The 20,350-nt window shown below is 32.0% G+C and overlaps 1 protein-coding gene across 2 annotated transcripts in view; it reads left to right on the forward strand.

The window, feature by feature from the left end:
• The window catches only part of LOC130899529 (sestrin homolog), a 157,037-nt gene that overhangs the window by 89,381 nt on the left and 47,306 nt on the right, over positions 1–20,350 (forward strand). Inside the window, exon 2 of one of the 2 annotated variants that reach the window (XM_057809531.1) lies at positions 12,253–12,273. The exons of the other annotated variant lie outside the window; for it this stretch is intronic. The gene's annotated coding sequence lies outside the window, so the exon portion shown is untranslated. The remainder of the gene's footprint in view (positions 1–12,252; positions 12,274–20,350) is intronic. 2 annotated transcript variants of the gene reach the window in all.

Below are 20,350 nucleotides of genomic sequence, written 5' to 3' on the forward strand. Positions count from 1 at the left end.
TGAACCAGGTTGAAATAACTTTTTATGCGAATTAGTTAATCTCTTTGAAAAACTCTCTTATAATTATAAATGTGAATAGAATTAAATTAAATGTTTTGATGTTATTTCAAAGTTGAATGTTTTGCAATTTTTATTTCGCATATATTTGAATTGAACCCCTGGTGAATTGATGGAAATATCTCAATTTTGTTCTTAAAAAAGAATTGATTTGTAACGTAACGCTAATGCGCCATATTCAATTAAAGCGTTAAACATAGAGAAACATTCTGAAGAGAATACGGAAAGGGATTTATTGGCAAAAAATTTATAATCAGTGAAGCAATAACCAGCGCTGAGTGCACTACCTTGTTTAACGGATAAAATATACATTCACTCGGATGCGATTAATATTTTCCTTTCCTGATTTTCAGAGAATAGAAGATGAAAATTTTAAAGTTATACTAATTTGATCTAATAAATTTTGAGAGGGCCCTAAAATGTTTTTTCAATTTATTTCAAAAGATTGTTGGGGTCTACCTACGTCATAATTGAGAGTAATTATTATAGCCACATTTCCCGTCTGTGGAAGGGTAGCATCAGCATTGAATAAGTATATTGGACTTGAATTAGACAGTACTTGAAGTATTTTAAAGCACTTAATTACGTAGATATTACAAAAAAACTGAATCATTTTTTGAAAACAACAATGATAATCTCTTCTTAATTACGTATTAAGATAAACACATTTTGTCATACATAATCTTAGTGAGTCCCGTTTTGTAAACAAATTCTGTTTGATTCTGTTCGCTTTTGCTGTCTTTTCTGACTTATTTTGGCTGTTCTAGATTATCAATCACTAAGTTAACGAATGTATTTAAGTTAATAAGTCTTTATGTGAATTATTAAAAAATTATATACATAAACGTTCTTTCTGAATCAGTTTATTTATTGGTGCTACCCGAATGGAAATTCGATCAATAGATTTTGTGTTTATTACAAACGGTAGATGAAGGGAGAACGTTGTTTTCTAATATTTATTCAAGGTATTCCAAAAACTGTTATAAAACAATAAAACCAGTTTTAGATGGTGAAGCACCCTATAATTTGGAATTGGCAACATTATCTGTTTTCAAATTTGGTGCCAATAACATTTTTTATTTTCAAAACAAACTTCTCATGTGTTGACCTGTAATAAACAAATTAACATTATACATTCAAAATATATAGTTTGCTTAATATAAATATTAGGTCACTCATATCCTTTTTAATATCAAAAAACGGGTCAACAATATTGTTCTAAATAAAAATATAGGAAACTGAAATAGTACTTATTGTATGGCTTATCCATTACTAGTTTTTGCAGAAAAACGTGAATGTAAAAGCTTCTAAATAGGAAAAATATCTACCGATTATTATTTAATTAGCTATTAGTTTGTTTAGATGTAATTTTTCTGGAAAATTCTGACTTTTAATGGACTTAATGACTTCGCATACTTTCTCGCTTTTGATAACAATACGTGTAGTGTAATATTTGATTTTTACATCCTTTAGTAGACAAAGACAAAAAAGCTGAAAAAATAAGACATCGAAAGATTTGGAAACAATAAGATTGCAAATCAAAAAGTGAAAAAACCAAATCTTCAAACATTATTTTTAAGTTACAAAATTACCCATCACAAGTATTCAACTATTCATTATTATGATCAATTAGTAAAGGTGAAATATGATTAAACCCAAAATTAAATTGGGCGCTTCTGATTTTCTAGATTCTCAGAGGTTTTCGGTTATTGAATAAGCCTAGGCATGGGTTTTCGAAACTCAAAAAAATGTTGAAACGCGAATAACTCGAAAACTAAGAGTAATTCGAAAAAAAATGCCCGAAAAAAATGTAGAGCACAACATTTTCTACAAATAAGGTCTCTGGTCATTTTTTCGTAGTAAATCTCCCTCAACGCCGAAAGCCGGAGCATCTGCTCGCGAATTCCTGCCAGTGCGAATTTAAGCCAATTTATCTTCCAGTCGCACGTGGAAACTCTTGGAAAACTACTTCGTTTACAAAAAATCAAAATACATCACGATGGTTAAGATCTCTATTTTCTACTTCAGAAATTTTCGAAACTTTTGCGAGATGAAGAGGTATATTGGCCACATAAGCACTTGAAGTTTCAATGGATCACTCTCCATATAAACAAATAAAACCCCACAAGAGATTTGTCATTAGTGTTATTATTGATACTTTCATGTATATAACACGCATGAACTTCTTCTTGATTTTAAATGAACTAACTTTTAAAAATTTTATTTCAATATTCACAGACTTCTCTTTCTAGTTTCTCTTTCACAAAATTGGTGTACTCATTTTGTGCTATACAGTTTTGGCTCCGGCACGAATTCTACGTAGTTTTCAAGTTATTCGCGATTCAAAATATTTTATAATGGAAATTTTGAGGTTAGGAAAAAATTGAAACCTTTTTTTGTGTTGTGCTCCACATTTTTTGTCCCGGCAGTTTGTGTCGAAATCCTCAAAGTTTTCGATGTATCCGCAATTCAAAATTTTGAGGTCAGGAAAAAATGATTATTGACCAATTTGTAGAGAATTTTGTGCTATAAATTCGAATTCCTCGTTTTGAGTACCAAAATTTCGACAGTCCGTGCTCGTAATTTTGATAAGAGTTGCTAAACTTATTTAGCATCCCGAATCTCCCAGAATCTCGAAAATCAAAACCGCCCGAATTAATTTAAGATTTTATCTCAAAATCACCTAATTTTCCTGTACTAAATAAGAAAAATAAGCAACCTACCTCACCTATTAAAGACAAAGATGGGGAATGGGTCAGAAATTATAAAGAATTAGCTGAGGTGCTAAATATATAATGAATACATTCAAACCAACAAAGATATTTAAAAAAAAAAACTATTCCAAAATAGATCAATCCTACAAAACCACTAAATTATGATTTCGTAACAGATATAATTCTTCAGAAGCTAATAAAAATAAATAGTGGCAATATAGGGCCAGAATGGACCCGATACTGACCAACACAAAAACTATTTCTCATCATCAAATCAGCTTTTGCTATGTATAACATAGTGGAACAAGTTCATAGAGTAGTAAAGTAGATAAGCGATATCCTAGAGAAAAAAGTATTGCTATGGTACCATATCACTTTTATGAAATAGCTGTTCTACTTGCATAATTGATTTTTTCTAGTAAAACATCACTTAGAATTGCAGTTTCCACCTCCACAAACGACACGACAATACTTGCGTCCTTACCCAGAAACAGCAATCAGAAATCTACAAGATAATTTAAACAATGTAGAAGCGATGCTCAAGAAATGAAAAGTAGAAGCTAACGAAATAAAAATCATACTGAATTACTGCCAGCTCACACAAGTAGAGAGCGTCAAACATCTTGGCATAGATCTAGAGAAAAACCTAATGTGGAAAACACATAAATTCAATCAAAGCAACTGGGACTTGTATTCTAAGAGTTTTCAAACAAAATTCTATTATTTGAAACTGTTGTAAGGTCCAATTGGAAACATGGCATAAAGTTACGAGGATATGCTTCCCAATCTAATCTTTTTTGTTTATTGAACAGCTTGTAATGTCGTGGAGTCATTGAAAAACATTTGTATATGAAATAGAATGTTCTATTTTGCATTTTAGCCATTTTATAATACTGTTTCTAATTAAATTAACTATTTTCAAAATTGATTAACAATTCTTAGTATGATCTTTAAGTTAAACGTAGTTTCAAATATAAAACTTCGTTGTGCTGGAATACGGCTTAAAAACCTATGATAGATCGATTCTCATAAGTGACATAAATAATAAAACTGAGTGTATTGCTGAAGTACTGCGGGTTCCATAAAAAATTCCCGCTGACCACCTACAACATATCTCTTTTGTCAAAATATTTTAAAATAATTACATCCTCTTTTGTTGCAAATGCTGACCAGTGACTATTGAATGGAGAATTTTTTAATGTATTTGGAACCCCTCTATCCATCCGATCGTATCGTACAAGTAGCGTTTCTCTTTGTTATAAATATTCAGCAAACCGAGTTCTACTGTACCAATTATCTGTATTGAAAGAATAACCCTGTTTCTACCAAGATGAACTACTATTCTTTCTGAAAGCGATTATCTAGCATTATCAACGTCGTCAGGAAAGAGAAACTGCTGCTGACCTTGTCCAGTATAAATTTCAAAGCTGTACATACATCAATCAGAGGTGCATAAACTAAAAATTTTTACCCCGAATCTGGAACGCTTTGACTATATATTTTCGAAAATGCAAGCGACTTTTGTATAACATCAACGATTCATCAACAACAACAATCTTATTTGGTTGATAGTTAAGCATTTTTAAGTGGTCTAATAAGGTATAATATATCATTTGCTTGTGTAGCATTTGGGTCAGCAAATTTCTATATTATAGCGCGTACTCCAAGACATTGAAATTTATGGTATTTTATTGAGGTCCATATTAAATAGATATCCAAAGAATATTTTAATTTCTTTTGTGGTAACATCGCGCCATTGTAGACCATGAACTTTAAAATCTAGATGTGGTTGATTTGCAAAATATAATTGAGCTTTCGTATTCGTACATGACACAATAAAATTAAACAATTCATCTGGCAAAAAGGCATCTACACACCTTGTAAAAGATACGTCTTCATCAGGAAATACATCAGGATTTGGACCTGCAATTCCTAAAAAGTCTGGCACATTATCAGGTCGAGTATTTCCAAATGGATCGGAGTCTGAATCACTGTCGCTCATTATTAAAGGAAAATTTATTAATTATCATTTATTTTTTGGTCTATCAGGCAATCTTTTCTCGCTCGGTCTCCATTTTGTGATTTTCCTTGTACCCTGTCGTTTTTTCCATTCTTTTAATGTGTCCGTCCCATTTATTGCAGATATTTGCATAAATAATTTAACGAACACTGTACTGTTCAAATCAAAATTTGGAACTAGAAAACTAATAAAATTACAAACCATTGCCTTTGCCAGTTAGGCTGAAACCGGCTGCTTATCGGACTAATAAGACAGAGGATGAGGAGAACTATTATACTGGAACATATTCAAAGTATACAAATATTGATAGTTGTTGATAAATGTTTTTCAGTGTAAGTAAAAAATCCCAGTTAAAATTGACGTACGGCGTACGCCCTGAAGTATAGTAAGTAGACGTACGTCCACTTGTCCTTAAAGGGTTAATAATTTTAACTTCATTACGTTGTACTTTGGTATTACTAATAAGGAAATTCAACTTTACTCAGGAGCAGTTTATTAGCTAATGATTAGATAGTTATAGCTTAGAATATACTTTTTCATGGTTATTATAATTATAATTATTAAAATAATTCTTCAACACCAAAAAGTTTATTTTTTATTCTTTAATTCATTCTATATACGGCGCAAATTTTATTTGTTTTTATTAATTAATTTGAAAAACTAAAAATGACAAAAATGTCATGGTTATAAAAATTATTTTTTATCTTCTATTATATAAGCGAACTTATCAGGTTTTAAATCTAGACGAGTGAACTGTCCTTGTTTAATTATTGTCAGCAAAAAATAACGTGTAGTTAATTTAAACAATCATTTAGTTTTTTTTATCAGTTTTTTTTTTCAACTCAAAAAATATGTTATTTTAAGTATCTGATTAGAAATAATCGATTTATGGCCTTAACCTGACCTTTTATTACTTTGAAACAGCATCCAAACAAATTAAAGGTCATAAATAGCATTGCCATTTTTTCAGTGGCGTGTAATATCAGTAATATCAAAAATAGTATCATAGATATTAATTTTTTCTCAATAGGATACCTGTTATGTTGTCTGAAATTAAGTTAATAGTATTTCCATTGCCTTTGCAATGCAAGGTTCTTACTATCCTATTATGATCGAAACCAACCAAAACTAACGCTTTTATATTTTGTTACTTACTTAACAAAAATAACCAACCAACAATACGGTTAGGTTTACTTCAGATAACGAAAATATGTTTTATAAATGTAAAGTGACGAAAATTTGGATAATTTTTGAAGCAATTAGGCTTCTTCCTAAAGATGCAGATGCTTAAATGTGATGAAAACAATTCTCAAGATGGTAATCGTAGAAGAATGTACGACGAAGCAGCTCACCCATATCACACAACCAAATTACTGAAACTATCTTATGAAACATTTTGAGGAAGTGGGTTCAACTAAAAATCTCACCAAATCTGACTGATGGAAAACCTTAACTATCAGTAAAAATTCTTAGATGCTAAGAAAAGCTTTGTGCATCTATTCAGAAAACTGTTATACATGTTAGTGTAGGATCCGTCTGTAACATAATTAATAAGAATGAGTTCCATTCTTATAAACGCGTATACAAAAATGAGCTAAAGATAATTATGACCGCAATATTGCGAAACTAATACTGAAAATACAAAAATGTGTTATTTATGGATTGGAAAAGAGGTAAGATAAGTAGTTAGCCAGATCTTCTGATTTCCAGAGGAAATTATTGAATATTATTAAATTATATTAGTATTAAAATTAAAAGAATGAGAGTTATTATTCAATGACCGAGTAATTATCGTTATTACGATGATTATTGCACCACGACCAAATCTACTATCAGAGAAAATCACATTATGATTACTAGTGATATTAATTTGATTATTAAAAGTTGAATTTTACCCGTCATAATATAAGTAGCACTTCCTAAGTGTGTAATAGTTTTTTCATCGTTGTGTAATTTTTGTTCATCATTTCTAAAATTTTTCTTCGTCGTTCTAACTTGTTATTTATATTGTTGTCGACGCAACCTTTGAGAACTACGGTTGATTTTAATCTTCTTAATATTGCCAAACCAGTGAGTTTGGAGCATTGTCTACTTCTAGGGACATCTTCTTTCGGTCTCCATTCAATAATTTATTGGGTCTGTTGGTCTGGCTACCTGGCTCGCCCAGCCCACACCGTTGCACCTCAACATTATTTGCTACATTACCTGGATTTTGCTTATGATAACTTTCTCTTCAAACAAACATGGATTTCGAAGTCATGATTAAACTTACTAAAGGCGGCCTATTTTAAAACTTCCCTTCTGGTTATCTCTGCCAATGCTGATTTCGTGTCCCAGGTAGGTATTTGGAGCTTACTCAACATTTAACTTTACTATTTAATAAAATTATTCTTATTGTCAATATTATTCAACAGACAGGAGTAAGAACTGTCGTCATTACTACTCGATATTCTATTAGCAATTCGTAGATTGTGTTAATTGTACATCAAAAATATTTTATTAAAATTAAAAAGTTATTAAATACTTCTAATCGACTCATGCCTATGACTTGAATTATTTGAAAAGACTTGTTCAACTTTTTCTGTAAGTCTAACAGAGGTAGGAAAATTAACAAGATCATCTTTGAAGACTGTTCGAATATGACCAGCATATTATGAGATAATAAATGTTCCATAGCGAATTCAAATATAAATTTTATTTCTATATTGATATGTGAAACAAAAATCATCGATAAATTTTCGGTTTTACAATATATTTAATCACATGAGAATTAATTGCAAAACCAAAGAAATCTTACTTACATATTTCATTCACAACATACAATATATTTGTTTCTATGATAATTTCGTTCTAGATTATGAGAATTTTTTTTAGTACGCTTATGATAAATGAAAAGATGTGTACCCATAGCAACGGCATGGTTAATTGAAAATTATACCATCTAGAAATAGAACCACGGCTACTTAATTCAACAGTAATTGGGCGAATTTATAAACATAAATTTAATATTTTTTCATGTACACATATTACAGTTAGGTATTCTACAAGCATATATAATCTTGATTTTTATCTTTCGGGAGATATTTGTTTGATGCCAGTAACGTCCTCAATCTTTATTGGCATTTGTTGGAATGTCATACTTTTTCTTTATTAAATATAAAAATTCTGACACTTTTACATTTATTTTACTACCATATCTTAATTTTATTAATTATAAGTCCAAACGTCCTGTCCCAATTTTATATGACTTTTCTTGTTATTGCTTTCAAATAATTATTTTGTGAACGTTACATTTAGATGATTATTACCGAATAAAATAGTTTTAGTTAATTTTTTACTTCATCCTCTTCTCAAATGCTTTGTATAACTTTTCCATGCTACTTGTGTTCATTTTCTGAGTTCTAAACCTCTTAACTATTTTGATATTTCTATGTTACATGTACCTAGGCTGTTGCCTTTCGTCTGCGTCTAACCCATTTATAAATGAGAACAATTATTTATCATCCCGTCATATTGTAATCTACTATGTAAAAAACTAGTCAGAACTCTCTATGGTATACATTCCGTAGAAATCTGAAGCTAACGCAATCGCTTTCCTTCAAGTTTTCTTGCAAGAAATCGATGAGTGATGGATCTATCAATAGAGGCCAAAATGCAGATGAGACATGGAAATACCTATAAAATTCAAAAATGGAAAGCGTAATTTTAAGTTTACTTGACGCAGGATCTAGGTATTCTCTTGCATAGGGATAACGTACTCAGTCACAGGCCTGCGTTGGCAACTGTCGCAATAGCTCATACAGGATTCAAATTAGTTTAAACTAAAGAAATAAACCAGCAATACCCCACAACTGGAACATCAGAAAAAGTCTATTTTTTTAGTAAATTTATCTTGTGTACATTATATAAATATTTTTTAATGATACAATTATAAGTTGCATTAAACTAACTAAAATAACTTAAAAATTCAGCCAAAATTACAAATAGAACTATTTTTCGTTAAACTTCTGTTAAAAATAAAAACAAAAGAGGTTTAATAACATCTATTGGCATCGTTATCTCTAATCAAAGTTTTTACAAAAGTTCTCATGCTTTGGAGTATGTTATTGAGGTACATTTCCCTCTTTTCCACCGACTCCAATTCAAGGTTTCATTACATTATAAGGTGCTGAATGTTTTGTCGAAACTTTCTTTCCAGGTAGTCCCAGACATGTTGTATCGAATTCGTATCTTGCGATCGTGCTGGTCAGATCATTTATGTGATGTCTACTTCATTGAGGTAGTACTCTCACTATGAGCTTAGCATGGGAGCGAAAAGCAAGACATAGTGTTCTAAAATTTCTGTTATGTATCCATGTGCCGTTAGCCATCTAACCATATAAGCGGTGAACTTTGCTTTGGGATAACGTTCCCCTCGATGTCTTCACATGCTTATTTGCCCAATCTTGGTGCTCCCGAATGAATGCTAATTCTGCTATGTGATTACCTACCTCGAGAGGGTTCCGCTGGCATATAAGAATCTCACACAACTTCATTCAACGTCTTACAACTATCTTTCTACTTCGTGGACGTTATGGACTTCTAAACGATTACAGGTCTTAACATCTGTTCGACGTCGATTCAATATTATTTGTGACCATATAACTGACTGAGTGATAGGTATATTCTTCTTCGAAAATTGTTACAGCCCTAGCCACAGAAGTTGCTGGTAAATCATTATTTATCAGAACAATACAATTTTCAAATGTAAATAGTAAAATCACTCACAGTTTTCTTTCACAGCATCCGTTAAACTTCTCATCAGAAATCAAAACACTCAAAGTGAGAGTAGAGTGAACACAAAACAATCTGTTATGAAGGCATTAACACTTAAACAAAAACCAATTATTAAGATACCCTATACAATGTTCGAATACCCGTTTTTGCAATTCTCTAATTGTGTCGGCGAGTTTTCTTTTAAAGAGGAAGATATGTCATCAGCATAGAAGCAAAATATTCATTTAAATTTAATTAAATCATCATTTAAGTTCGTTACAAAAAATCGTTAAGAATAAAATTTATCGGTACAAATGAAATCATCGGTATAAATGAAAGTGATAACTTTCCATCAAAGCGGTCGCAATCAATTCGGAGACGTAATTTCTTTATAAACAAATATTCATTAATTACTATGCAAAAGTACGGACACTTTTTAATTACAGAGAGAATTCTCGTTACCTGTACCACACTACATCATAGCCATACTTTGCACAAACTATTATGTGTGTCCCGATCTTTGTACACTAATTTTAGAAGTAAGATTGCAGACAAACTAGAGTCCACTATAACGAATTTTGATTTACTCTGTAACTCGTAAATTCGTATTTAATTCAATTTTTAATCACTCCGTCGCTGAGAACTGGTCTATTGGGACTTTCATCTCAATTTACTTCTAACAAACGACGATTAACTGTAGTCATTAACGCTGTAACCGGTTTTTAGTTCAGTAATATTCTACTCGTCTTCGTAAAGGGTTGGAATGTTATTTCATACTATTACGTAGGCTAGTTAAGGGATACAACCAACCCTTCATAATAATTTTGAATCACTTTAGAAGGATAATGCTATAAAATCAACTTAATGACATGGTAGAAGTTTGGTTGAAATTTCGACAGATTTTGAAATTGATAAAAGTTTTTGATTGTTTTTTCAGTCAAACTTACTTTTGAACAATAACAGAAAATAGTAAGAAGCAGTACTAATTTCAAATATATTAAGAATAACGTGATTATTTCTTTTTTTCGAGTCAAAGCGGGAAATCTGCAGAATTTTGTATATAAATAAAAATATATACAACATATGTTTTAAGTTTGAAGACGCCACGTTGTTTAGTATTTGTTTGGCAGTTATCAATACTGAACGTTTTCAGTGAATTTGTAAACATGGAAAAAATTGGTCATCCCTATGTGATACAATACTTTTAGTTAAAAAGCCTCATCCCAAGCAATATAAAAGCTGAACTAAATTCTACTATGGGTGAACCTGCTCCTTCGTTATCAACAGTAAAATATTGGGTCCATCACCTCACACCCGAAACAAAAGAGCAATAAAAACAGTGGACTAAAAAGGGAGAACCCGCTCCAAAGAAGGCAATGACCGTTCCATCTGCAGGCCATGTCTGGTCATCGGTTTTTTGGGATGCGCGGGGTATAATTTCTATTGATTATCTTAAAAAAGAAAAAACGGTGAATATTATCCCATCTTATTGCAACGTTCGAGCGAAGGAATCAAACAAAAACGTCCACATTTGACTTAGAAGAAAGATCACACATCCGTTATTGCAATGGCCAAAATTGATGAATTAAAGTTTGAATTGCTACCTCATGCACCCTATTCGCCAGATTTAGCCTCCTCCAATTATTTTCTGTTCCCAGACTTGCAAAAATGCCTCGGTGGTAAAATATTTTGAGAGAGCTTGACGATTCTTATTATTAAAAGGGTATTAAACTTATTTAACATCGCTGGGAAAAGTGTATGGAGCTGAAATGAGATTACGTTGAAAAACAAATATATTTTTTCCAAAATTTTTGTGTTTTCTTTGATGGGCCATCCTCGTGTATTAGAAAATCATCCACCTAGAAGCTTTCGGCATAACAGTGGCAATACGGCACCGTGTGTTCGAAAAGCCTGGAATCACATGCATATTCTTTCATTTAAAAACGTCCCGTCGCGGTAACGGCCGCCTAGCCGAACTTTCCATCACTAACAGCTTGTGTACAGCTCCGAATTAACCTAACAGAGTTGAGTGTATCTTTTTAATATCTTGGGCTTGATCAATCTGGTACGAGTACCAGATCTAGTACACTTGTACACGTAGGTTGCCGACCACCGAGAAAGTGATAAAACATCTAAAAAAACTAACGCCAAAACGATCTTGCAAAATTCTATACTTTTGGCGTCTTGTAATAATTTGAAGAATCGAAAGCGTTTTCAATTTTAATTGTTTAAAAGTTGTGTTATATTTTTTCGAAGGATCGACATCGATTCTTAGTTCCAACAAAAAAATCAGAAATAAATGTTTGATAACGGAAATGCAAAAATGAATCGGAATGCATGAATTGGAATGCCCTTTTTTGAAAAGGCAAATCGCAAATTCCTTCTAGTTGACGTTGGTCCTAATAGATATGGATGGATGGATAATAATAGAAGTAGCAGTAGTTTACTGTTCAAACGCCTCCTTTTTCTTTTAACGTATCAAGTCCAACGCTCGGCGATATATTGGCACGGAATCGTTGCGGTTGTGTGCGTCCGAGCTTTAATTTTACTTCCTCATTCTCAATATATACCAGGACGAGACCATGCAGTTATATCGCATTATTCAGGAATGTTTTCATCACTTTATAATTTCAAAACCTGCACATTAGTGTCAGAAAAATTCATTAGTAGAATTAGTGAGAAAATTAACATATTGGTTTTTTATAGCAACCTGAAGATTGGTTCTAGGTGAGTAATGTCACGATATATATATAGACACTTTTGTAGATAGACCATTATGGTGGAAGATTTCTCTACAAATTGTTAAATGTTGAAAATCTCAAAATTTACCTACTACGTCTTAACCGAAACAATAATTACTTTCACAATTTGTAATGAAATACTGTATCTCTATTTTTACTCACTTTTTCTTATTCTTTTAGTAGTTATTATGATTATAGTATGCATGACTATGAACTACAAAATTGCAACAGCATGTGTTAAATGTTTATTAGTTATATTGCTCAAATTTACTAATTCAATAATTTCAAATTTATTGTTGGAGAGCAACAATTATCGATTTTGGCAATTTCAAACTCATTTTTCTCATTGCAAATATTTTCCTATTTTTTCTATTCTGACATTCTTAACAAATTTTTAAAAATAGTTATAAAATGAAACAAAGTACCTTTCTATGTGTTGCTATTCAAGTTTTGCGACAAATAAAAACAAATGTTTATAATTGGTTACATATGGCTTTATTGTTATTCAAAATATTCTCCATTAGGATCACTACACCTTCGCATGCGTATGAACCAATTGTTAAAGCATTTTTTCCATTCCGATTGAGCTACCTCCAAAACATGTGATTTGAAACTCATCAACCGCGTCTTCAGGTGTAGACAAAAGTGGTATTTCCGATCTGCGGGAATAAGAAGAAATTATTGAGTGCCAAACAAGGATGGATGACCCATCAATTCGATGTTTTGACAGTTCAAAAACGTTTTTGTCTGAACTGATGTATGAGAGCTCGAATTTTTGTGATGGAGAATGATTCGTCTTCTGCGATTAGTGCCCCTGATTTTTTCGAACACTCCTGGCAAACAAATGCTGGCTTAACATTCAGAATTGACCGTTCCGATTCATAAAAAACAGGCGACCATTTGATTCCAAGTGCTACGTGCGCGAACAACTTTTGTTGGATGTGGCTCCTCTTGAAAGACCCATAGAGTTGATTCTTGTTTTGATTCGGGATCGCCAGTCGGGATTTTATAGACGTCTTTTGGAGTACTGCTATTGATTTTGCTTAGTTTTTCTTTGTACCAATCGACACAAGCCTTTTATGGAACGATTGTCAAGTTATGCGATATCCAACGCGAACGAATCTTTTTGATTTCCAATTGTTCATGCAACATTGATTGTGTGCGAGTGCATCTAAAATCGAATAAATCAATCTCGTGGTATCTCACATCACGATCTTGCAATCCATAGCATCGTTGTTTATTTGCACAATTTTGGACGATCTTCTGATGGTACTTCATCACCAGAAGTCAAAGTGAGTTGATTGACACTCTGTTGTTGGTTTAATCCACGTCGAAAGTCATCGCATGATTATGCGCGATTTAATTCCATTTTTTTTAATCAATATAAATGTTTTAAGTATCTGTAAACAACTCAAATAGCTTTCTGAGTACTTTCACCATTAAAAATGTCAAACTGTAAATATTGTCATATAATATATGATATACTCACAGCAGGGTTTTTATATCTCGAAACTTAATTTGTAGTTCGTATACCATATTCAACATAAAAATCATTTCTTTATTGTATTCAGTGTATATTTAATCGTTCATCGTTTCCAATTTAACCTAAAGATTAGTTATTGGGAATTATTCATTTACAAACCTATATGTTTTCTCGGCACGTGAAATCATTTCAAATGTTATTGTGAATTCTGTTGTTGAGTACAAAATATATTACATTTTGACAATGTAATAAACTGCTGCAAGCACATGAAACAGATGTTTTCTATTTATTGAATCATACGTTAGCTTGAAATCCAAGAGTATCTGCAGGTTTAATCCTTGACCATAGCTATTGATCTGGATTGCCAGTATAAAAATGTTATTCCTAACTTGAAGTAGTTGACACAATCACCTATTAAAAATGAATATGAACTAAATGTTGGTGGTACTATCCTTTCAAAACTGTCCACCCGAGCAGTCTCTCAAAAAATAGGGATTAAATAATCACTCAAAAATAACACCTTGTTCATTATATTTGAATATAGTAAAGGACAAGATTAGAACTTTTATCAATAATATTGTAAGAGATTATTAAGTAGATTTCTTATCAACTATAACCGTAAACAGGATATTTAACGTATAATATAATATTCATTTTGGTATAATTAGTTAAAGTTTTGTTTTTATAACAATACACAAGTGGTTAAGTGAAAAACCGGACGTAAACTGATATTTTTTTTACTTATCACCACGAATTTGCTCAACACATTTTTACTATTCAGTTTAAAATCACCAAATTTAATTACAATGTCATTGAAAGTGAACTTAATTAAGTATCTCACCACATAAATATACGTTTCTCAACTTCAAGTCTTCATGTTATATTAATGGCATGTTGGCGGGATATTTTTTGATCAAATATTGAGAAAAAATATGAAATAATGATATATTGGGATATGCAATTTGAAATTGAAGGTCTAGACATTAGGTGATGAGAATAATACTATAAAAATTAATTCGCAACAACGAGATTTCCCTCAAAGTTATTCCCTTCGGCACTAATACACACACTCCAATTTTCCAGATGTTGTGGCAGATATTTGACTTGAATCTCCGACAGAACCCTCTTCACACGGCAGTTAATTTCACGACGTTTTTTATTTTGATAAAAGTAAGAGGATAAATCCAGAGATTAGGGTGACTATGGTAACACTAGAATCTTTACGGAACCTAAAAATTGTGTCACATTCCATGTGCTGTTCAGATAGAACTGCTTTAGTGAATACGTCGCGAATCTCAAAGAAGCAGATGAGCATCGTTTTTATGTTTGATTTAATTATTTGAAAGTTTTTGCTCTTGAATCATTTGGTGATAGCCTCTATATTGATTCTGGTATCTCGTTGCTGTAAGGAACAGCTCCGGACTTATTTTTAACTTTTCCAAACAGTATTACACGAATGCCAAAATCTGTCTGACTTCGCGGTTAATATTTAGTTCGTCTGCTAACATTCGCAACATTAAATAACGATATTGATGAATTAGGACACGTACAAACTGCGCGTTCCTGTCAGTATCCATCTCGGCCGGTCTTCTTCTTCGCGCTTCGTCTTTCATGCTTTCAAAACCATCCCTAAACCTTTTATGCCCACGAATCAGTCGCGTAGAGTTTAAAGAATTATTATCAAATACTATTCTTTACCATCAGTTTCAGTCGCACAAAATGTTATCGTGTCACCTTGCTCCTCGTTGTCTTTTTTATTTTTGTGACGAACATCAGTAACACGTATGTTTGAAACACACGCAGCGGTTGATTCACGGTTACCATAAATGCGGTAATAAGATAAACCTCATTACTCAATTATTAGAGCTTGTATATCTTGAGTTACAACTGATATTTTGAAAGCTTCAAATGTCAATACCTTCTATATTTTCTTCTAAAATGGTGGTGCTGATACCATCATATGTGTTTCAAGTTATTAATGATTTGGATGTGAGTTGATTGATAATTAATTGCTCATTAAGTTCTATTAAATTTTTCGTATAAAACTGATTTTGTCCCAAAACTTACAAATTTTTCCAAAAGCGTGGAGTGAGTTATTAAATAAATGTTATAAACTACGAGATTTGAATACTACAAATTGTTCATATTATATAATTATAAACATGATAAATCTGTTCGATTATAGGTTTGCAATAGTTATTCATGTATCAAGGGTAATAAGTAGATAATTATGTCCCTAGGATGACAGTCTTCATAAGGTGACAGCCTTTGACTTGATGGCTCGTGAAGAGCCAGTAATGGTACCCGTAGTGTACTCAAACTTTTATGTCATACCAGATTGTTATGCATAATAAATATTTCTCTTGAATCTAGTTTGATTTAATGTTTGATTTAATAAAGTTTTATTTTTACCAGCGACATTATCTTGACGTTTTTATTACTATCAAAATCAAAAATGGAACTAGATTTCTAAACACTTGAATTGAAATTGAAAAAGTCACGTAAAATCCGTTAGAGAAAATTCAGAAAAGACAACAAAGAATATGTTTAATTTTTGTTGAAGATGTCAGAAATTATTTTCAGTAACGAAATAAATATTTGTAATTTTTACGAATTATGTCAATATTTGCCAGTATTAATAGAACAGTATAATATATAAACGTAAATTAACATTTTCATTGTAATCACAGGCACAAAGTAATCAAATATGTTGATGGTATCTTATGCCCGCTCCAAAATCTCGCGAGGCACCTTCCAGAGGCTCTCGGCACGTGTTTTGGCGACCAGAGGCGGCAGGAATGCTAGTCATCCACACTCTCAATTTATCCAGTTGCTCGCTACGTCTACTACGGTATATTTAAATATCCGCCGTAGACCTTGGAAATGAGTAGAAGTATAAGGTGCCCACTCCGAAAATTTATTATAGTTTTTATTTGATAAGTTGTAGGCTTACCAACTGAATTTTTCTAAATTTCAATTTTTTCCTTATGTAGATGATACGATATTCGACATTATGCAGTTTAATTAGAAATATTTGATAATAGCAGACTCTTACAAAACTTTATTTCTAATGTTTTTTGATGTATAACATTAAACCCTTCTCCCGAGCTGTCCATCTTTATCCCACCTAGACCAGTATTTACAAGGTCTACTCGACAGGCAGACCTGGCTTATTAAAACTGAGTTCGCCTGCGGATGCCGAGAATCTCAATTTATCGGGACTTCTTTCTTTAACGAAATGCAAGCCTTTGGTACCGAGGCACGTCTTTCCCGAACACCACAACTTACAGATGTTCAAGATCCATATCCAGAAGCATCTTCACACGACAATTTGAACTACTCGAGTGTAATAGGGTTTACGCTCTGGTGCTTGCTTTTTACATACAAAAAAATAACATCAAATAAATCCCATTATTATATATTTTTTATTCAAAATGATTTTATAGTGGACATATTTCATAAACATAATCATTAAACGTTTCCATTAATAAAAATTGAAAAAAATAATCAGAAGAGATATGATGAGATAAAATAAATAAGTAAACAAGAAACTACAGGTAAATATTTAAATTTAATAAAATAAGTTATCACCTATTTACGTCACACTTACGTCAAGACACTCACCATTTGGTATCACCTGGTATTTTGATCCTTCGTCTCATTCTCAAATGGAAATATTTTTCTTATTAATTATTATATATTTATTTTTATCATTTCTTCACTGCTCGAATCTATAAAAATGATGACCTAAATAATATGATGTCCGATTCATATATATATCATATAGCTAATCTTTCATTTAACAGTTATTTTTAGAATAATCAAAGCGTTATTATATTGATATCCTTCGAATTGCATTAATCATTCGCGCGGATAAATGCTCCAATTTTTCTTTTGTTATTCATTCTAAATGAAAGTTATCTTCTACTCCTGTGAAATGTAAGAAAATATCATTGCCGTGATTAGCAGAAATTCAGTTTCTAACAGAAAAAGATTATCGCTTTATTATTCCAAGGAGCCAAATTTATGGTGATTAGTAAGACGGATCCCATTGAGAGAGTACACCACTTCAAGTACTTGAAATATCCAATAAATGGTGAATGGAACACTGATTTAGAGATTAACAGGAAAGATCCACATTCATAAAAATGAGAAAGCTCTTGAGCAACCGCAACTTGTGCATTGGTATCCGATGGCGAGCCACGAAATGTTACGTACTCTCCTCGCTGTTTTACGGTGTGGACGGGTGGACACTAAAAGTAGCAACAATGCAAAAATTAGAAGCATTTTAAGAATACCTTGTACTGATAGAGTAACTAATACGGAGGTACTGAGAAGAATGGCTAAAGATTTAGAATTGCTTGTAACTATTATGAAAAGAAAAGCGTCCTACCTACGGTTAGCTACAACTTATCGTGGAAAGCAAGATAGCAGGTAGGAGAGGTTTAGGTAGAAAGAAAAAATATAATTCATGCGGCGCAAAACAGAGAAGTCTATCAAACGATGGTCGGCAACCTCCGGTAGAAGACGGCACTGAAAAGAAGAATTCCAAGGAACTGTTCTACATCTCTACCTTGCTAAAAATATGTCAAAAACAGAATATCTGTCGGTAGGAAGCAAAGAAGGGAACCCCGAACTGAAAATAAATAGGGCTAGACATTTCAAATGCCTAGGAATCATAATTTCGGAAGATGGAACAACAAAAGACAGTATAAGAAATGGAGTGCAAAAAAGGGAAAAAGCTACAAGAATTCTGAACTTATTGCTGTTGTCAGAAAAAGTGAACAAAGAACATTTCGAGTTTACACGACTTCAGAGAGAATACACACTGAACAATTGATCTGGTACGGACATGTGATGAGGATGAGGCCGAAGAAAGCATTGATTTGTCAACGCAGGATAGAAGGAGACGAGAAAGACCCTCATGGACCTGGAAGAAAGAAATTGAACAAAATATGCAAGACAGAGATATCCAGGAAAACGAGTGGATGGATAGAAAAGTGTGGCGTACAAAACGCGGTATGCAACAAAGAAAGTTATAAAACCCCCGCTGTATATATATAATGATGTTTCGTTTATAAGTTTGTAGGGCATTCCTTATCAAAAATATCTCGAAAAGAATAATTATAGAATTACCATCGGGACACCGTTTCTGATGCTGTGTAGCTCTGGCAATAGAAGTTTCCTTAAATTTTTGTTGTAAAAAATAACGGAGGAGAAGTTGTTAAAGGTAGTTAATTAACACAAGGAACTTACAAAACTTTCTAACTACATCGAATTTGGGATGACACAGCAAATAATTTAAATTTTAAAAAATATACGTATTCGGTGATATACATTTCTTGTTTAAGAAGAAAAACATAAAACAAGATATTCATTCGATACACTTCGAAGGGAGATAATTTAAAAATTGAGCCTCACTATGCTCATTAGAAGGCAGGCGTATATGTGTCCTTTATCTCGTGTCACTTCACATAAACACGCGCTATACGCACACAATTTGCGCCTTGGGCTCTAATTTTTGAGGAATATATTGCCGGAATTTTTCACCACTACAAGTTTTGAATTGTTCTGTTCGATATATTGTGAGCATAAAAGAAACGGCAACTATGTATGAAATTATGTCGAGATTTATTCAATATTTGAAATTAAATTAATCCCTACCTACACGTTTATTACAATTTTGTGGAAACTTCTTTCTCTAACAGTCTCTGATTCAGATTCTAATTAATGATATTGTGTATATAGTTCAAGGATTGTTAATATTTCTTAGTCAATTTGTACTAATTATATAGCAACTCACTGTGGTAAAAGTTGTCAAAACAACCTTTGAACAATTTCATTTCTATCATTCTAGGTTCGAAATACATTAAATAAATAAGATAAAAAATTTGTCTCCGTTCCAAACTATCACGATATACATTGACGCTATTTATAACCTCAAACACAAACATCATTACAACCAATTAATTCCAAATTTTTATGGCCTCCCATTATACTTAACCTATTCGTATAAAGATTGTGCTGTAAAGATGTCAATTTTCAATAAATCACATCAATGAATGCACATTTTCTAAAATTTTTCGTTCTTGAATGAAACAGGTACCTGGAAGTGGTAGTTTTTGTTTGATCATATTGAAGAAATTTGATCGAAAATATTGAAAACACAGATCATTGCATAGTTATACACTTAAGAACGTATCTACTCAAGTTCAGAATTGGTTAAGAGCTCAATACTTTACAATGCAAAAAATGTAAAATCATTTTCCAATTCATAACGTCTTTTGGATTTTTCGCTCCAATACAACTTTTATTCTAATATTAATATTTAATTCGGAGCATGCTACTCACTGGTTTAATGTTGTTACTGATTTTTAGTAAAAACTACCTATTTTGGGATTGCCGTATAGTTGGTTTTATTATCTGATTTAATTTTGACAATATATACATGTAATGTATATATACGTATAAAAATTTTCACATGTACATTTTAATTTTGTGTCCTTAGCTATTAGTATGTTTGTTTCTAGGTTTTTAACATGCTTCTGTCTACAAATTGTAACCAATTTTTTGACAATAA

Source organism: Diorhabda carinulata, chromosome 11 (assembly GCF_026250575.1).
Source record: "Diorhabda carinulata isolate Delta chromosome 11, icDioCari1.1, whole genome shotgun sequence".
Classification (NCBI taxonomy): Eukaryota; Metazoa; Arthropoda; class Insecta; order Coleoptera; family Chrysomelidae; genus Diorhabda; species Diorhabda carinulata.